A 21647-nucleotide genomic window follows, 5' to 3' on the forward strand; every position below is an offset into this window, starting at 1 on the left:
TTATAGTAATCTGTTTTGACTTTAGTCACTAAAATGTCTTATTTCTGTCATTTTCAATTTACTTAAATCCAAATTAAATGTTTTATCTTGTACTTTAATAAATAAGGTATCTCAAATCCTTTGAGAAATAGGTAGAGAAATATATTTAGTGACTAAATAAGTGACTTCTAAATAGTGTCTTACAGATTATGATTTGCATAGGGACTCAGAGAAATGAAGAATCAAATAATCAGCAAACTTGCCAACATATTCCCAGAGAACACTCTTATTAAACCGGTATTCCATGGACAGAAAGTTCTCTCATCAAAATTCTTGTATTATCCATTTATTGAATAATCATGAATTGATATTAAAAAAGATTCTGACAAGGTTGGCAGGAAGGATTCTTTTTAGTAAAATTCCTTTTTGTAATACCTTATTAACATCCCCCAGAAGTAGTGTTTATGCAAACACATTTGGGAACAGGTTGAGATAAGAAAGCTTTCATTAAAAAAAAATAGAATCTGAGCCTGAATTTTAAAGGATAGGTAATATTTATATGAAGGGTATGGTCAAGAGAGGGTTGTCCAGGCAAGAGGCAATCACAAATATCCTTTGGGCATCTGTAGTAGACTTGGTATGCATGGTGAACCATATAGTCTCAGTGCCTGAGGGCTTTGAGCTGCTAACCAATGGAAACCTGAATAATAGGCAGTCTTCTAAGCCCTGAGAACAAATGGTAAAAAGTAGGAACATAAAAGAAGCATAGCAAATACATGCATACAAGAAGGATGTAGCCAGCATGACTCATGCTGAAAATCAGGTTTAATGAAAAGTGAGGTCTAAATTGTGGAGAGCCACTAATTTAAGGAGACAACATTGCCTGTAAAGACTAGGGGAATTTGATCAGGGAAATAGAATTCTAGAAGAAAAAATTAACAAAGTTTGGGGGAGAGGAGCAAGATGGTGGAGGAGCAGACCTAAATTTCGTCTGGTCCTGGGAATTCAGCTAGATAGTTATCAAACCATTCAGAACACCTACAAACTCAACAGGAGATTGAAGAAAAGAAGAGCAGCAATTCTATGAACAGAAAAGTGACCACTTTCTGGAAGGTAGGACATGCGGAGAAGTGAATCCGAGGCGATATATGGAAGATAGACCGCGGGGGGAGGGAGCCTCCATCAGCCAGCTACCGGCAGGTGATAGAGCAGCGGAGCACAAAATTGGAACTTCTAGAAGTCTGCTCCACTGAGGGACATCACTCCAGTGGCTAAGCAGGGGGTGCAACACTTGCTGGGACAGTGTGGTCTCAGGACCCTCAGGGTCACAGAAAGACCAGGGGTGCCTGAGTGTGGCAGAGCTCCCAGGTGTCAGAGCAGGGAAGCCAGCTCCAAAGAGTAAGCCGAGGAGTGGGCTCTCAGCTTGGGGTTGCCATAAACTATGATCCACAGCACAGTCGGGCCAATGTTCTTTGGGCAGGGACCCAAGAAGTGGCAGATCTGGGGAGACTCCTCTTCCTCCCCCGGGGAGGAACGGTGTGGGAGTGCACCGCAGGAATCTGCTAAGGTTGGAGACCACATGGGGTCATGTGCCAGAGACAGAAATGCTGGGTCACAGGCCGGGTGAGCATGGAGGGCGGCCAGAGACCAGGGAGAGAGGAGTGATTGACTGCTTTTCTCTGAGGGTGCATTGAGGAGCAGGGCCCTGAGTTCCTGGCTCCTCCAGAAACAGAGATTGGGAGACCGCCATTTTCATTCTCATCCTCCAAAGCTGTACAGAAAGCTTTCAGGGAACAAAAGCTACCGAGAGCAAACCTGAGCATATTACTTTGCCTGGCCCCTGGCAAGGGTGGGGCAGTTCCGCCTCCAGCAAAGACATTTGAGAATCACTGCAATAGGCCCCTCTCCCAGAAGATCAGCAAGAACATCTAGCCAAGACCAAGTTTACCCATCAATGAGAACGGCAAAATTCCAGCGCTAGGGGAACACATGGCTTTTTCCCCATGATTCTAGAGTCTTTCAAAGTTAATTTTTTAAATTTATTTTTTCTTTTTCTATTTTTTTAGTTGAATTTTTCTTCTTTCCTTGTTCAACCAACATCTTAACAATTCCATTTTAAAAATCTTTTAAAATTTTCATTCTTATAGTAATATTCTATCCCTTCAATGTATTTAACTTTATTTTGTGTATGTATATATATATATATATTTTTTTCTTTCTTTAAAATTTTGGGATACAGTTTTTTCTAACAGACCAAAATATACCCTAAACCTAGTGTATGACATTGTCCTAGTCGCCCACCTGATCACATATTCTCTTTTTTTTCTAATTTTTTCATTTTTTTCAATCAAATTCTTATCTTGACAGTTCCTTTTTTGAAATCTTTTTTAATTTTCATTTTTACAGTCATATCCATCCCTTCATCATACTTACCCTTATTTCTGTATATACATAAGTTTTTCTTTCTTTAAAATTGTGGGAGGCAGTTTCTTCTAACAGGCCAAAATACACCCAAAATCTAGTGTATGGCTCTGTTCTGTTCACCAGCCTGATCATATTCTTTTTTTTTTTCACCCCTTTCTGTTCTTCCCCAGTTGTGGGTCTCTTCTGATTTGTTTAGTGTATATTTTTCTGGGGTCATTGTTACCCTTTTAGCATTTTGTTCTCTCATTCATTTATTCTTCTCTGGACAAAATGACAAGATGGAAAAACTCACCTCAAAAAAAAGAACAAGAGGCAGTACCAACTGCCAGGAACTTAATCAATACAGACATTAGTAATATGTCAGAACTAGAGTTCAGAATGACAATTATAAAGATACTAGCTGGGATTGAAAAGGCATAGAAGATACTAGAGAATGTCTTTCTGGAGAAATAAAAGAACTAAAATCTAACCAAGTCAAAATCAAAAAGGCTATTAATGAGGTGCAATAAAAAATGGAGGCTCTAACTTCTAGGATAAATGAGGCAGAAGAGAGAATTGGTGATAGAGAAGACCAAAAGATGGAGCATAAAGAAGCTGAGAAAAAGAGAGATAAACAACTACTGAATCATGAGGGCAGAATTCGAGAGATAAGTGATACCATAAGACGAAACAATAAAGCAAAACAACATTAGAAAAATTGGGATCCCAGAAGAAGAAGAAGGAAAGGGGCAGAAGGTATATTGGAGCAAATTATAGCAGAGAACTTCCCTAATTTGGGGAAGGAAACAGGCATCAAATTCCAGGAGGCACAGAGAACCCCCCTCAAAATCAATAAAAATAGGTCAACACCCCGACATCTAATAGTAAAACTTACGAGTCTCAGAGACAAAGAGAAAATCCTGAAAGCAGCTTGGGACAAGAGGTCTGTAACCCAAAATGGTAGAAACATTAGATTGGCAGCAGACCTATCCACAGAGACCGGCCAGGCCAGAAAGACTGGCAGGATATATTCAGAGCACAAAATGAGAAAAATATGCAGCCAAGAAAACTATATCAGCTAGGCTGTCATTGAAAACAGAAGGAAAGATAAAAAGCTTCCAGGACAAAAACTAAAAGAATTTGTGAACGCCAAACCAGCCCTACAAGAAATATTGAAAGGTGTCCTCTAAGCCAAGAAAGAGCCTAAAAGTAACATAGACCAGAAAGGAACACAGACAATATACAGTAACAGTCACCTTACACGCAATACAATGGCACTAAATTCCTATCTTTCAATAGTTACCCTGAATGTAAATGGGCTAAATGCCCCAATCAAAAGACACAGGGTAGCAGATTGGATTAAAAAACAAGACCCATTGATATGCTGTCTGCAAGAGACTCATTTTAGACCCAAAGACACCCCCAGATTGAAAGTGAGGGGGTGGAAAACCATTTACTATGCTAATGGACACCAAAAGAAAGCTGGGGTGGCAATCCTTATATCAGACAAATTGGATTTTAAACCAAAGAGTGTAATAAGAGATGAGGAAGGACACTGTATCATAATAAAAGAGTCTACCCAACAAGAAGATCTGACAATCTTAAATATCTATGCCCCTAACATGGGAGCAGCCAGTTATATAAGACAATTGATAACAAAATCAAAGAAACACATAAACAATAACACGATAATAGTAAGGGACTTTAACACCCCCCTCAATGAAATGGACAGATCATCTAAGCAAAAGATCAACGAGGAAATAAAGACTTTAAATGACACACTGGAACAGATGGACTTCACAGATATATTCAGAACATTCCATCCCAAAACAACAGAATACACATTCTTCTCTAGTGCCCATGGAACATTCTCCAGAATAGATCACATCCTAGGTCACAAATCAGGTCTCAACCAGTACCAAAAGATTGGGATCATTCCCTGCCTATTTTCAGACCACAATGCTTTGAAACTAGAACTCAATCACAAGAGGAAAGTTGGAAAGAACTCAAATACATGGAAGATAAAGAGCATCCTACTGAAGAACGAATGGGTCAACCAGGAAATTAAAGAAGAATTAAAAAAATTCATGGAAACCAATGAAAATGAAAACACAACTATTCAAAATCTTTGGGATACAGCAAAAGCAGTCCTAAGAGGAAAGTATATAGCAATACAAGCCTTTCTCAAGAAACAAGAAAGGTCTCCTATTTACCACCTAACCCTACACCTAAAGGAGCTGGAGAAAGAACAGCAAATAAAGCCTAAACCCAGCAGGAGAAGAGAAATCATAAAGATCAGAGCAGAAATCAATGAAATAGAAACCAAAAGAACAGTAGAACAGATCAACGAAACTAGGAGCTGGTTCTTTGAAAGAATTAACAAGATTGATAAACCCCTGGCCAGACTTATCAAAAAGAAAAGAGAAATGACCCAAATAAATAAAATCATGAATGAAAGAGATCAGAACCAACACCAAAGAAATACAAACAATTATAAGAACATATAATGAGCAACCATATGCCAGCAAATTAGATAATCTGGAAGAAATGGATGCATTCCTAGAAACATATAAACCACCAAAACTGAACCAGGAAGAAATAGAAAACCTGAACAGACCTATAACCACTAAGGAAATTGAGGCAGTCATCAAAAATCTCCCAACAAACAAAAGCCCAGGGCCAGATGGCTTCCCAGGGGAATTGTATCAAACATTTAAAGAAGAATTAATACCTATTCTTTTGAAGCTGTTTCAAAGAATAGAAATGGAAGGAAAACTTCCAAACTCATTTTATGAGGCCAGAATTACCTTGATCCCAAAACCAAAGACCCCATCAAAAAGGAGATGAACACAGATGCCAAAATTCTCACCAAAATACTAGCCAATAGGATCCAGCAGTACAAAAGGATTATTCACCATCACCAAGTGGGATTTATTCCTGGGCTACAAGGTTGGTTCAACATCTGCAAATGAATCAATGTGATACACTACATAAATAAAAGTACAAGAACTATATGATCCTCTCAATAGATGCAGAAAAAGCATTTGACAAAGTACAGCATCCTTTCTTGATCAAAACTCTTCAGAGTATAGGGATCGAGGGTACATACCTCAATATCATAAAAGCCATCTATGAAAAACCCACCGCAAATATCATTCTCAATGGGTAAAAACTGAGAGCTTTTCCCCTAAGGTCAGGAACACAGCAGGGATATACACTATCACCATTGGTTTTCAACATAGTACTAGAAGTCTTAGCCTCAGCAATCAGACAACAAAAAGAAATAAAAGGCATCCGAATCAGCAAAGAAGTCAAATTCTCACTCTTTGCAGATGATATGATACTTTATGTGGAAAACCCAAAAGACTCCACCCCAAAACTGCTAGAACTCATACAGGAATTCAGTAAAGTGGCAGGGTATAAAATCAGTGCACAGAAATCAGTGGCATTTCTATACACCAACAACAAGACAAAAGAAAGGGAAATTAAGGAGTTGATCACATTTTCAATTGCACCCAAAACCATAAGATACCTAGGAATAAATCTAACCAAAGACGTAAAGGATCTGTACTCACAAAACTATAGAATATTCATGAAAGAAATTGAGGAAGACACAAAGAAATGGCAAAACGTTCCATGCTCATGGATCGGAAGCACAAATATTGTGAAAATGTCTATGCTACCTAGAGCAATTGACACATTTAATGCAATCCCTATCAAAATACTATCAACTTTTTTCAAAGAAATGGAACAAATAATCCTAAAATTTGTATGGAACCAGAAAAGACCTCAAATAGCCAGAGGAATGTTGAAAAAGAAAAGCAAAGCTGGTGACATCACAATTCGGACTTCAAGCTCTATTACAAAGCTTGAAGTCAAGCTTCCCTGTCATCATCAAGACAGTATGGTCCTGTCACAAAAACAGACACATAGATCAATGGAACAGAATAGAGAGCCCAGAAATGGACCCTTTATTCTATGGTTAACTAATCTTTGACAAGGCAAGAAAGAATGTCCAATTGAAAAAAGACAGTCTCTTCAACAATTGGTATTGGAAAAATTGGACAGCCTCATGCAGAAGAATGAAACTGGACCATTTCCATACACCACACACAAAAATAAGCTCAAAATGGATGAAAGACCTAAATGTGAGACAGGAATCCATCAAAATCTTAGATAAGAACACAGGCAGCAACCTCTTTGACCTCAGGCACAGCAACTTCTTCCTCGAAACATCACCAAAGACAAGGGAAGCAAGGGCAAAAAATGAACTATTGAGACTTCATCAAGATAAAAATCTTTTGCACAGCAAAGGAAACAGTCAACAGAACTAAAAGATAACTTACAGAATGGGAGAAGATATTTGCAAATGACATATCAGATAAAGGGCTAGTATCCAAAATCTATAAAGAACTTATCAAACTCAACACCTAAAGAACAAATAATCCAATCAAGAAATGGACAGAAGACATGAACAGACATTTTTCCAAAGAAGATGTCCAGATGGCCAACAGACACATGAAAAAAGTGCTCAACATCGCTCGGCATCTGGGAAATCCAAATCAAAACCTCAATGAGATACCATCTCACACCAGTCAGAATGGCTAAAATTAACAAGTCAGGAAACGACAGATGTTGGTGAGGATGTGGAGAAAGGGGAAGCCTCCTACACTGTTGGTGGGAATGCAAGCTGGTGCAGCCACTCTGGAAAACAGTATGGAGGTTCCTCAAAAAGTTGAAAATAGAGCTACCCTATGACCCAGCAATTGCACTACTGGGTATTTACCCCAAAGATACAAATGTAGTGATCTGTGGGGGCGTGTGCACCCTAATGTTTATAGCAGCAATGTCCACAATAGCCAAACTATGGAAAGAACCTAGATGTCCATCAACAGATGAATGGATAAGGAAGATGTGGTATATATATACAATGGAATATTATGGAGCCATCAAAAAAAAAGAAATCTTGCCATTTGTAGCGATGTGGATTGAACTAGAGGGTATTATGCTAAGTGAAATATGTCAATCAGAGGAAGAGGTATCATTATCTCACTTATATGAGGAATTTGATAAATAAGACAGGGGATCATAGGGGAGGGGAGGAAAAAGTGAAACAAGATGAAACCAGAGAGGAAGACAAACCATAAGAGACTCTTAATATCAGGAAACAAACTGAGGGTTGTTGGAGTGGTGGGAGGTGGAAGGGATGGGGTGGCTGGATGATGGACATTGGGAAGGGTATGTATTATGGTGAGCACTGTGAATTGTGTAAGACTGATGAATCACAGACCTCTAACTCTGAACCAAATAATACATTATATGTTAATAAATTTTTTTTAATTAACAAATTTAGCATTTGTTTAAAGAGTGGAATTTCTTACACACAACTGTATATTACAAAATATTCTTTATGTGTCCCTCAATTAAATTCATATGTTGAAATCCTAATCCCCAATGTGATGGTTTTAGGATGTGGAGACTTTGGGAAGTAGCTAGGTCATGAGGGTGGACCCCTCATGAATGGAATTAGCACCATATAAGAAAAGACATATGAGAGCTTGTTTCTTTGTTTTCTGCTATTTGGGGATACTATGAGATGCTCTCTGCAAATCCAGAAGAGGGCCTTTACCAAGAACCAAATCTGGCCAACACCATGGCCTTGGAGTTCCCAGCCTCCAGAATTGTGAGAAACAATTATTTGTAATTTAAGCCTCCCAGTCTGGGTTAATTTATTATAGCTGCCTCAAGTAAATAAGACACGGTGGTTAGGTAAAATTAATATATTTTGAATGTAATAAACACTAAATTATAATAAGATATCTTGTTCAATAAAGGTAATTAGCTCTAGTGCATGTCACAGTTTTAAAAATGGCTATGGAAGGGAGGAGTTAAGATGGCAGAGTAGGGGACCCTAATTTTGCCTAGGCCCTGGAATTCAGCTAGACAGTTATCAAATCATTCTGAACACCTGCAAAATCAATCATAGAGCTGAGAAAGGAATTCTACAAATAGAAAAGCGACTACTTTTTGCAAGGTAGGAGGTGTGGAAACATGATTCCAGGTGATATATCAGAAGATAATCCGTGGAGGGGAGGGAATTTGCTTAAGGCGGCTACTGAATGTGTCATTAGCAGCAGAGTGCAAAATCAGAACTTTTAGAAGTCTGCTACAGTTGGAGACATTCCTGGCTGAAAGGTGCTCAGGTCGTGAAGAGGGGTGAAATTCCAGGTGGGACAGCATGGTCTCAGGATCTCAGGGTCACAAAAAGAACAGGGGTGCCTGAGCGTGGCAGAATTCCCAACACTGGAGCAGGGAAGCTGCCTGAGAACAGTGAGTCCGGGTGATGGTTTTCTGCTCATATTGCCATAAACTGGGAACCACTGTATGGTCATTCGACTGCTCTCCCCATAGGGGCCCAGCAAAAGGCACACCATGGTGAGACCCCCTTGCCTCCCCTGGGAGAAATGGTGCAGGTCTGTGCCCCAGGAATCCATAACATTTGGAGATTGGAAACTGGATCGCATGCCTGAGCTAAAAACAATCAGTCACAGGCTGGGTGAATACAAAGTTAAGATGGAATACAGGTAGATGAGAGTAATTGATTTTCTTTGAGGGCTCACTGAAGAGTGCAGGGCATGAACTTTCAGCTCTGGGGCTAGAGATCAGGGTGCTGCCATTTTCATACCCTGCATTGGTGCTAAAAGCCTTCAGGGAGCAAAACAGCACCATATAGTGCAATCAAGAGCTGCTTACATTGAGCATGGCCCCCTGGCAAGGGGATACAATTCCACAAGAGCAAAGACACCTGAGAATCAACACAACAGGCCCTTCCTCAAGAGGACCAGCAGGAAAAACTGGCTAACACCAAGTTTACTGATCATAGAGAACTGCAAATCTTCAGCTCTTGGAGAAAACAGTATATATATAGCATTCATGAATTTTTAAATTATTCTTTAGTCTTTCAGTTGTTTTTTTCAGCTATTTTCTTATTTTATCGATTATTTTAATCCTTTTTTATTTTTATATATACATTACATATATATTATTTTTCATTTCTTTTCATTGTGTTTTATTTTATTTTTGTATATACATAAGTTTTTCTTTCTTATTTTGGTATCTTGTTTATTTTAACAGACCAAAATACACCCAGAATCTAGTTTATTGTTTTGTTCTATTTTCCTTCTTCTTTGATTTTTTTCTTATTTTGTTTTGTTTCTGTTCTTTTCTGGTTTATTTTGTTGGTATTTTTCTGGTGTTATTGGTGTTTTTGTCTTTTCCCTCTCGTCTATTCTTTTTTGGACATAAGAGATATAGAAACCCACCCCAAAAGAAAGAACAGGAGACAGTACTCACTGCCAGGGATTTAATCAATATGGATATAAGTAAGATGTCAGAACTAGAATTCAAAACAATAAATATTCTAGCTGGGCTTGAGAAAAGCATAGAAGACAGTAAAAAATCCCTTACTGTAGAAACAAACAAAAAACAACCTAAAATCTAATCAGATTGAAATTAAAAATGCTAATTACTGAGATAAAGTAAAAAATGGAGGCTCTAACTGCTAGGGTAAACAAGGCAGACAAGAGTCAGTGATATAGAAGACAGAATGATGGTGAATAATGAAGCTGAAAAAAAAAAGAGAGAAAAACGACTACTGGATAACAAAGGGGAAATTCAAGAAATCAGCAATTCCATAAAAGGAAATAATATTCCAATAATAGAGGTCCCAGAAAAGAAAAGTGGGGAAGGGAGAGAAGGTTTATTTGAACAAATTATAGCTAAGAATGGCCCTAATCTGGGAAAGGAAACAGGCACTCAAGTCCAAGAGGCACAGTGAAACTCTCTCAAAATCAATAAAAATAGATCAACACCCCAACATATAATAGCAAAGCTTGCAAATTTCAGAGACAAGGAGAAAATCCTGAAAGCAGCTCGGGACAAGAGGTACTTAACCAACAAGGGTAGAAACATAAGGCTGGCAGCATGCCTGTCCATAGAGACCTGGCAGGCCAGAAAGGACTGGCATTATATATTCAATGTACCCATTAAATATATCGTGTTCCCTATATTCCCCATTTAGGGAAAAATATGCAGCCAAGAACTTTATCCAGCAAGGCTGTCATTCAGAATAGAGGGAGAGGGGACAAACAAAACTAAGGGAATTTGTGAACACTAAACCAACCTGCGAGAAATATTAAAGGGGATCCTGTAAGTGAAGAGAGGGCCCAAAAGTAACATAGACCAGAAAGAAATTAAGACAATCCACAGAAACAAGGAATTTACAGGTAGTACAATGGCACTAAATTCATATCTTTCAATAGTTACTCTGAATGTAAATGAGCTATATGCTCCAATCAAAAGACACAGGGTATCAGTTTGGATAAAAGAGCAAGACCCATCCATAGGCTGTCTACAAGAGACTCATTTTAGACCCAAAGACATCTCCAGATTGAAAGTGAGGGGGTGGAGAACGATTTATCATGCTAATGGACCTCAAAAGAAAGCTGGGGTAGCAATCTTCATAGCAAACTAGATTTTAAACCAAAGACTATAATAAGAGGTGAAGAAGGACACTATATCATAATAAAAGGGTCTATCCAACAAGAAGACCTAGCAATTGTAAATATTTATGCCCCTAACTTGGGAGCAGCCAATTCCATAAACCAATTAATAACAAATTAAAGAAACATATTGGTAATAATACAATAATAGTAGGGGACTTTAACACCCCAATCACAGCAATGGCAGATCATGTAAGCAGAAGATCAACAAGGAAACAGGGCTCTGAATGTCACATTGGACCAGATGGACTTCACAGATATATTTAGGGCATTTCATCTGAAGCAGCAGAATACACATTCTTCTCAAGTGCACATGGAACATTCTCTAGAATAGAGCACATACTGGGTCACAAATCAGGTCTCAACTAGTACCAAAAGACTGAGATTATACCTTGCATATTTTCAGACACAGTGCTTTAAAAATTGAACTCAATCACAAGAGAAAATTTGGAAGGAACACAAATACATGGAGATTAAAGAGCATCCTACTAAAGAATGATGGGTCAACCTGGAAATTAAAGAAAAATTTTTAAAAATGGAAATAAATGAAAATAAAAACATGATAGTTCAGAACCTTTGCGATGCATCAAAGGAGGTGGTCCTAAGAGGGAAGTATATAGCAATCCAGGCTTTTCTCAAGAAACAAGAAAAGTCTAAAATACACAACCTAACATTATGCCTAAAGGAGCTGGAGAAAGAACAGCATATAAAGCCTAAATCCAGCAGGAGAAGAGAGATAATACAGATTAGAGCAGAAAACAATGATATAGAAATCAAAAGAACAGCAGAGCAGATCAATGAAACTAGGAGCTGGTTCTCTGAAAGAATTAATAAGATTGATAAATATCTAGCCAGACTTAACAAAAAGGAAAGAGAAAGGACCCAAACAGATAAAATCATAAATGAAAGAGGAAAGATCACAACCAATACCACAGAAATACAAACTATTATAAGAGAATATCATGAGCAACTATATGCAAACAAATTAGGCAATCTGAAAGAAATGGATGCATTCCTAGAAACATATAACTACCAAAACTGAACCAGGAAGAAATAGAAAACCTGAGCAGAACCAAAACCAGCAAAGACATTAAGGCAGTAATCAAAAATCTCCCAATAAACAAGAGTCCAGGGACAGATGGCCTCCCAGTGGAATTCCACCATTTAAAGAAGAATTAATACCTATTCTTCTGAAGCTGTTCCAAAAAAGTAGAAATGGAAGGAAAACAACCAAACTCATTCTATGAGGCCAGCATTACCTTGATCCCAAAACCAGACAAAGACCACACCAAAAAGGAGAATTACAAACTAATATCCCTGATGAATATGGATGCAGAAATTCTCACCAAGACACTAGCTAATAAGATGCAGCAGTATTAAGAGGATTAGTCACCATGACCAAGTGGGATTTATTCCTGGGCTGCAAGGGTGGTTCAACGTCCACAAATCATTCAACATGATATACTACATTAATAAAAGATGGGATAAGAACCATATGATCCTCTCAATAGATGCAGAAAAAGCATTTGACATAGTACAGCATCCTTTCTTGATTAAAACTTCCCAGTGTAGGGATAGAGGAAACATACTTCAATATCATAAAAGCCATATACAAAAAACCAACAGCAAATATTATCCACAATGGGGAAAAACTGAGAGCTTTTTCAATAACGTCAGAAACGCGACAGGATGTCCACTCTCACCACTCTTGTTCAACATGGTACTGGAAGTCCTAGCCTCAGCAATCAGACAACAAAAAATAATAGAAGGCATCCAATCTGCAAAGAAGTCAAACTTTCACTCTTCACAGATGACGTGATACTCTATATTGAAAACGCAAAAGCTCCACCCAAAAATGACCAGAACTCATACCGGAATTCAGCAAAGTAGTAAGATAAAAAAATCAAAGAACAGAACTCAGTTGCATTTCTATACACTAACAATGAGGCAGAAGAAAGAGAAATCAAGGAATCAATCCCATTTACAACTGAACCAAAACCCATAAGATACCTAGGAATAAGCCTAACCAATATAAAGAATCTGTACTCTGAAAACTATGGAACACTTATGAAAGAAATTGAGAGAGACACAAAGAAATGGAAAAACATTCCATGCTCATGGGTTGGAAAACAAATATTATTAAAATGTCTATGCTACCCAGAGCAATCTCCACATTCAATGCAATCCCTATCAAAATACCATCAACTTTTTTTTCAGAGCTGGAACAAATAATCCTATAATTTGTATGGAACCAGAAAAGACCCCCCAAATGGCCAAAGGAATGTTGAAAAAGAAAACCAAAGCTGGTGGCATCACAATGCTGGACTTCAAGCTCTATTACAAAGCTGTTATCAAGACAGTATGGTACTGTCACAAAAACAGACACATAGATCAATGGAACAGAATAGAGAACCCAGAAATGGACCTTCAACTCTATGGTCAACTAATCTTCAACAAAGCAGGAAAGAATATCCAAAGGAAGAAAAAGTTTCTTCAACAAATGGTGTTGGGAAAATTGGACAGCACATGCAGAAGAATGAAACTGGACCATTTTCTTATACCACACACAAAAATAAACTCAAAATGGATGAAAGACCTAAATCTGAGACAGGAATCATCAAAATCCTAGATAAGAATACAGGCAGCAACCTTTTTGACCTCAGCCACAGCAACATCTTGCTAGACACGTCTTCAAAGGCAAGGGAAACAAAACAAAAATGAACTATTGGGAATTCATCAAGATAAAAAGCTTTTGCACAGCAAAGGAAACAGTCCACAAAACTAAAAGACAACTTTTAGAATGGGAGAAGATATTTGCAAATGCCTTATCAGATAAAGGGCTAGTATCCAAAATCTACAAACAACTTATCAAACTCAACACTCAAAAAACAAATAATGCAGTCAAGAAATGGGCAGAAGACATGAAAAGACATTTTTCCAAAGAAGACGTCCAGTAGCTAAGAGGCACATGAAAAAATGCTCAATATCACTCAGCATCAGGGAAATACAAATCAAAACCACAATAAGATACCACCTCACGCCGGTCAGAATGGGTAAAATTAACAACTCAGGGAACAACAAATGTTGGTGAGGATGCAGAGAAAGGGATCCCTTTTACACTGTAGGTGGGAATGCAAGCTAATGCAGCCAAATTTGAAAACAGTATGGAGGTTCCCCAAAAGTTAAAAATAGAGGCATGCCTGGGTAGCTCAGTAGGTTTAACGTCCCACTCCTGTTTTTAGCTCAGGTCATGATCTCAGGGTTGTGAGATCAAGACCCATGTCTGGCTCCCTGCTCAGTGGGGAGTCTGCTCTTCTCCTTCTCCTTTTCCCTCTGCCCCTCACCCTGCCCTCTCTACCTGCTCTGTGTGTGTGTGTGTTTATGTGTGTGTGTATATATATACATATATACATATATATATATAATCTTTTAAAAAAAGATAAAAATAGTTACCCTATGACCCAGCAATTGCACTAATAGTGGTTTATCCAAAGGATACAAACATAGCGATTCAAAAAGTCACATGCACCCCAATGTTTATAGCAGCATTGTCCACAATAGCCAAAATATGGAAAGAGCCCAGATGTCCGTTGACAGATGAATGGATAAAGAAGATGTGGTATGTATATGAAATAGAATATTATTCAGCCATCATAAAGAATTAAATCTTGTCATTTGCAACAACATGGATGAAACTAGAGGGCGTTATGCTAAGGAAAATAAGTCAGTCAGAGAAAGACAAATATATGATTTCAGTCATATGTGGAATTTAAGAAACAAAACAGATGAATAAAGGGGAAGGGCAGGAAAAATAAAATAAGACAAAATCAGAGAGGGAGACAAATCATAAGAGACTTTTAACTAGAGGAAACAAACCTATGGTTGCTGGAGGGGAAGTGGGTGGGGGGATGAGGTAATTGGGTGATGGGCATTGAGGAGGGACTTGATGTAATGAGCACTGGGTGTTATATGCAAATGATGAATCACTAAACTCTACCTCTGAAGCTAATAATACCCTATATGTTAATTAAATTGATTTTAACTTAAAAAATAAAAATAAAAATGGCTATGGATTCACAGGAATCATTAATTGCTTTATAAACATCTTCAATGTGAAATTACTAGTGATGGATGTTTGATAGGATTAAAGCAGCTTCCTATCAACTGCAACTAGAGAAGATTGTACAAGGTACAGTGATACACAGGCCTTACTGATCTGTACAAGTATCTTGAAGAGAGTCTTTAGGCAACTCATATTTGCACAGCATGTTGTCCATTGCATTGTTTCCAGCTGGCATTAAATACATGTTTATCTAATTGAATTTTCTTGGCCTGGCTCATGGGAGTGGGGTTTCAAGGGCACAGTCAGAAATAGCCATTTTGGGGCACCTGGGTGGCTCAGTCAGCTAAGCGTCTGCCTTCCACTCAGGTGATGATCCCAGGGTCCTGGGATTGAGCCCCGCATCAGGCTCCTTGCAGGGAGCCTTCTTCTCCCTCTCCCTCTGCCTCTCACCCTCACTCATGTTCTTGCACGCTCTGCTCTATCTCTCTCTCAAATAAATTAAAAATAAATAAATAAATAAATAAATAGCCATTTTATTGATATTAACCAATAATGCTCATGTGCCTCAACTGGACAGGGTGAGGTGGAAGGGCAGGTCCCAGGGTTCTCTTTGGTTATTTGCTGATTAGGAAAGATTGAGCAGCTGTCTGTGCTGAGTCCAAAGTGGTAGCTGCCCACTTGATTGGCTTTTAAAGATATGGAAAGGACCTCTGCTTCCTGAGGTTTATTATATCTTCTCCAAAGGGCCTGGAATTCCAGCTGTGATGGGGCAATATTCCTCTCCCTGGTTATTGGTAACCCCAGCCAGCCCTCACAATGCATTGGAGTAAAATATATACTGCTTCATGGTAAAAAATCACAGATCATGAAATCATATGAATTTAAGGTGTTTCTCCACTGAGTAGAAGATTCTACACCATTTATGTTGCTTCATCAGACCAATCCAGACAGACAGACTTTCAGCACATACTCTTCAACAATATTGATGAAATAAAACTATTCAGAATTAAAGGAGACTAAAGAGACATGAAAACTAAAGCAAGATTAGAAATATTTTCTTGCTAAAAAGAACATTATTGGAACTATTAGCAAAATGTGAATATGGACTCTATTTTAGATACTAATTGTATCAATGATAAATTTCCTGTATTTGATAACAGACTGTGTAAAACATCCTTGTTCTTGGAAAAAATGCTGAAATATTTATGAATGAGGGGACATAACAGATACAATCTACCCTCAAATACTTCTAAAAATAAGACTAATAAAGCAAATGGGAGGGAAATGTTAAGATTTGGTAGTCTGGGTGATGGGTATGTGGGAATTCTTTGTTCCATTTTTGAAATTTTCTGTGAACTTGAAATTATCTCAAACTGACAAGTCAAAAACAACTAAGTGGTCCTGGATTTGTAGCATCCTCAGGTGACTGACTGAGAGGAACTTGAATCCTCTCTATTAAATTGTCTCCAAATTAGGCCTCATAGACTCTTACAGATAAGATCTCAAAGAACATGAAAGGATCATAACAATTATTTTTTAAAAATTAGGAAACAAGTCATCAAAGGGAAAAACAGCAAAAACAACAAATAGCAGAATCTGATTTGTTAGGACATGAGATATTAGGGTGACCAACTGTCCCAGTCTGTCCAGGACTGAGGCATGTTTCAGGACACTGAACTTTCAGTGCTAAAATCAGGACAATGCTGGGCAAATAAAAATTACTGTTGGGCGCCTGGGTGGCTCAGTTGGTTAAGCGACTGCCTTCGGCTCATCAGGTCATGATCCTGGAGTCCCGGGATGAAGTCCCGCATCAGGCTCCCTGCTCAGCAGGGAGTCTGCTTCTCCCTCTGACCCTCCCCCCTCTCATGTGCTCTCTCCCTCTCTCATTCTCTCTCAAATAAATAAAATCTTTTTAAAAAGTTATTGTTTATTCTAAAATACAAAACAAGAACTAAGTATAATTTAATATTTTTTTAAAAAATAAAGTGCCAAAAAGAAGAGCAAGGAAAAGGCTATCAGAGACAAGAAGGTTTATTTGACAAAGAACCAAATAAAATTTCTAGAAATAACAAAATAATAATTATCATAATTTAAAACAAAATGGAAGACTTAATTGGTAGAGTATAAATTTATGAAGAGAGTTCTTATATATCAAATGGTTGATCTGAAGATATCACCCAGAATGGAGCACAGATAATAAAAAGATAGAAAATATGAAGAAAAAAAAAACAGGAAGCAAGAAGATGAGATATGAAGAAAAGAGTGAGAGATCTAGTATAGATCTAATAAAAAAATGAGTGTCCAGCAAAGAAATCAGTGAAATTACCTACAAAGAAATGAAATTTTAATGAGGGCTGACTGTCAAAAACAATAGTAAAAAGAAAACAATGCAATACGATTTTCAGAGTACTGAAAAAAATTATTGAAAACCCCCAAATGCATACCAAAAGTGACTATCTTTTGTTTATAATGGTGATGTCTTTATTACTAACAGTTCATCAGAAATTCCAAGTATGCACTTAGAAAGTAAAAAAATAACCCCCCCAGATCTGAAAGCAAGAAGGAATGATGATCAAATAAATTTTGAATATATGGTAAATCTAAAAACTTGTCATGAGAAAAACAATGAGAACTATAAAAATTACATTGGTGTTCAAGGGTCTTTAAAAAGACAAGATGGAATTTATGTCCTAGACAATAATAATATAAAATCTAGAGGTGAGGTGATCAGAGATAAAGTGTTCTAGGCCCTTCTGTTATTATGTGTGCTATTAACAATAATACTGTGTGCTAACAGCACATAGATAGGCAGTATAAGTAGAATATCAAGTCTAGAAATAAATCTAAATACATAAAGGAATTTAGTATGTTATATACTGTGGTATATATCAAAAATGACAGAAAATGGGCTATTAATGAATGACATTAGGACAGTTAGATATGATGGAGAAATAGAGGAGTGAATTCTCATAAAAATTAAATTCCAAGTAGGTCAAATATTTAAATATAAAAAATAAACAATAAAACACTAAAAGAAAATAGGAGATAATTTTTTCTAATCTTCAGAAAGGAAATAACTTTCTATCCATGACCCAATCCAGAAACATTAAAAAAAAAAAAAAAAAAAGAAGCCTGATGAATTGAATTCCATGAATAGAAAATGCTGTATGGTGAAAAAAGTCAAAAAACAAATAAAATTATTGAATGAGGAAATACATGTGCAATATATAACAAAGACAAAGGGAAATAAAACTTCCTTCTGTGTTAAAATTTCCTAAAAATTTCCTAGAAATCATTCAGGAAAAGATGAACAACCCAATTGGAAATTAGACCAAGGATATGAAAAATTAGTTGACAATAGAGGAAATATAAATAATCCTTAAATGTGAGAGATGTTCAAATGATTTAATAATAAAGAAAATGATGCAAAATTAGAACTATACCATGACAAAATTTTCAGCCATTTGATAAACATCCAAAAGTTTCAGCTATTTGATAAACATCCAAAAGTTATCCAAACAAACTATTGAAAGTTTAGGCAAAAACAAGCATTCTCATATGTTTATGGAAATGTAAATTGGCACTATTCCTATTGAGGAAAATTTGGTAAAGCTATCAATATTTAAAAGATATATAACTTGTGGAGTGGCTGGCTGGCTCAGTCAGTAGAGCATGTGACTCTTGATCTTGGAGTTGTGAATTCAAGCCCCATGTTGCACATAGAGCTTACTTTAAAACTAATTAGTAAAATTAAAAAGCTGTATTGGCTGATTTCTGTTACCATATGTACAAAGGTAATTATATTCAAAAAAATTTTTTTAAATAATATAAAACTTATAACCCTTTATTTATTTCTAGGACTTTATTTCAAAAAGCATAATATTTTTCATTTTATAATTATATTAATGACAAAAGAATGAGGAAAATTTGGATATCTATAAATAGTTGTCAGGTCAAAAGGAATTTCTAGAATAAAGTATTGTACAGCTGTAAAATAAATGAAGTTCTCTATATGCTGATATGGAAAGTGTTCAAAGATTTTTGTTGTAAAAACAAAATATAGTATGTATATTATGCAACCTTATGTTATAAAAGTAATAAAAATAAGAATATGTGTTTCTAGGGGCACTTGGGTGGCTCAGGCAGTTAAGTGTCTGCCTTCGGCTCAGATCATGATCCCAGGGTCCTGAAACTGAGCCCCACAGTTGGCTCTCTGCCCAGTGGGGAGCCTGCTTCTCCCTCACCCTCTGCTTGCTGCTCTGCCTGCTTATCGTCTCTCTCTCTCTCTCAAATAAATAATATCCTTTTTAAAAATGGGGGCAACTTCCTCCTTAAAAAATACATTAAAAAAGAATACGTATTTCTACTTGTTATGTAAAGTAAATCTGAAGAATACACAAGGGAATTATAATAATAGTTATCTACTTTGCAGAGAAAGGAGTCAAGAATGACAGAAAAAATGTAGTTGGGAAAAAGACATGGGAGAAATTTAAAATATAAAAACTAAAGTAGAGTTGTTATATTTTTGAACAATGTAAATGCCTTATATATTTAAAGAAATTCTATTTTAGAAGACTTTTGTTTCACTGATTTAGAAAAATATATAATTGAACAGAAGTCCTATTTACAAGTGCTATGCATATAATAAAAATGTGGAAAGTTTAAATATAAAAAGAGAAATAAATTTAAAAGAACTGAAATAATATAGAATATGTTCCCAGATCACAAATTAAAATAATAAAAATTAAAATATCTTTTAAAAGTCCAAATATTTAATATTAAACAGTATACTTCTAAGAAACTCATGGTTTAAAAGAAGAAATCACATGAGAGCTTACAAAATATTTTTAATTTTTTTTTATTTTTTTTAAATTTATTTGAAAGAGAGTGAGAGAGCATGATTAAGAGCAGGGCAGAGGGAGAGGGACAAGCAGACTCCTGGTTGAGTGGGGAGCCAGATATGGGGCTCTATCCCAGGACCCTGAGATCATGACCTGAAGTCAGATGCTTAACCGACTGAGCCACCCAGGTGCCCTGGGTTTACAAAATATTTTAAGTTTAATAAAATTAATATTTAACATATAAAAATTTGTGAAATTACAGTTAAAACACTTCTAAAAGAGAATAATTAGAAATGTTTATAGGAATAAAATACAAAATTAAAACTTTACCATGATATAATTTTTCAGACTTCAATGAATTAAGCATCCATCTTAATAACAAATGCTAAATAAGAAGAATGAAAATAATAAAGATAAAAACAGAAATCAATGAAATAGTAAGACAAAAAAATAAAAACTAATGAAACAAAAAAAGCTGAGTACTTGAAGAAAGTGATAAAATTAGTTATTGGAAAACTGAACTGACATTGAATCATAGTGCACACAAGGCACAAACTTGTGCTATGAATCTAACCAAATTGATTGCCCATTAAATATTATGATGTTCCATTGTATTCAAATAAGAACTAGCATCTTTAGGGGCGCCTGGGTGGCTCAGATGGTTAAGCGTCTGCCTTCGGCTCAGGTCATGATCCCAGAGTCCTGGGATTGAGCCCCGCATCAGGCTCCCTGCTCCGCGGGAAGCCTGCTTCTCCCTCTCCCACTCCTCCTGCTTGTGTTCCTTCTCTCGCTGTGTCTGTTTCTGTCCAATAAGTAAAAAAAAAGAACTAGCATCTTTGTGTGTCAATTATACTTCAATTAAAAAAATAATAAGCTTTATAAAACGGGATGAGATAAACATGCAATTGGATTTGTATTTGTGATTTTAGTAAATATATTTATATATATAATGTATATATAGTGTATCTGTTTAGAACATGTGAGTCATTCTAAACTTTTTGCTGTTTTGGAACTGTTTTTTTCATTTAACAGTATATCATAAACCTTTTTCTGTACCAATGTTTACTGTGTTATTTGTCATTCAGTGGAAGCATAGTCTTAAAATATATTATACCAATTTTCAAAATATAAAAATAAAATAAACATTACAAATCTTGAGAAAAAAAGAACCAGAATCTCATAATATCATATTCAAAATGTCTACAGTAAAATCAGCAAATGAAGAAACAGAAAAATCTAAATTCACACGGGAAAAGACAACAGAAACCAAAACTGAGATGACACAGATGCTGGAATTATCTAACAAAGATTTTACAGCAACTACTATACAAAAGTTCTAACAATCATAAACACACTTAAAATAAATGGGAAAATAGAGAATCTCAGGAAAGAAATAGAAGGTATAGAAAAATATAAATATCTTTTCATTTCTGGATGGACACTTGGTTTGCTTCCATAGCTTGGCTATTGTGAATAATGCTGCAGTAAGTATATAGGGATGCATATATCTTTTCAAATTAGTGTTTCATTTTCTTTGGGTAAATACCCAGGAGTGAAATTACTGAATCATATGGTAATTCTATTTTTAATTTTTTAAGAAACCTCCATACTGTTTTCCACAGTGGCTCTACCAATTTCCATTTCCACCAGAAGAAGATGTGGTGTGTGTGGTATGTACGTATGCATGTATGTATGTGTGTGCACACACGCAATGGAATAATAGCCATAAAAAAGAGTGAGATCTTGCCATTTACAGTGACATGGATGGACCTAAAGGATATAATACTAAGTGAAATAAGT

This window comes from Mirounga leonina, unplaced genomic scaffold, assembly GCF_011800145.1.
Source record: "Mirounga leonina isolate KUSES-001 unplaced genomic scaffold, KU_Mleo_1.0 Mir_93, whole genome shotgun sequence".
Classification (NCBI taxonomy): Eukaryota; Metazoa; Chordata; class Mammalia; order Carnivora; family Phocidae; genus Mirounga; species Mirounga leonina.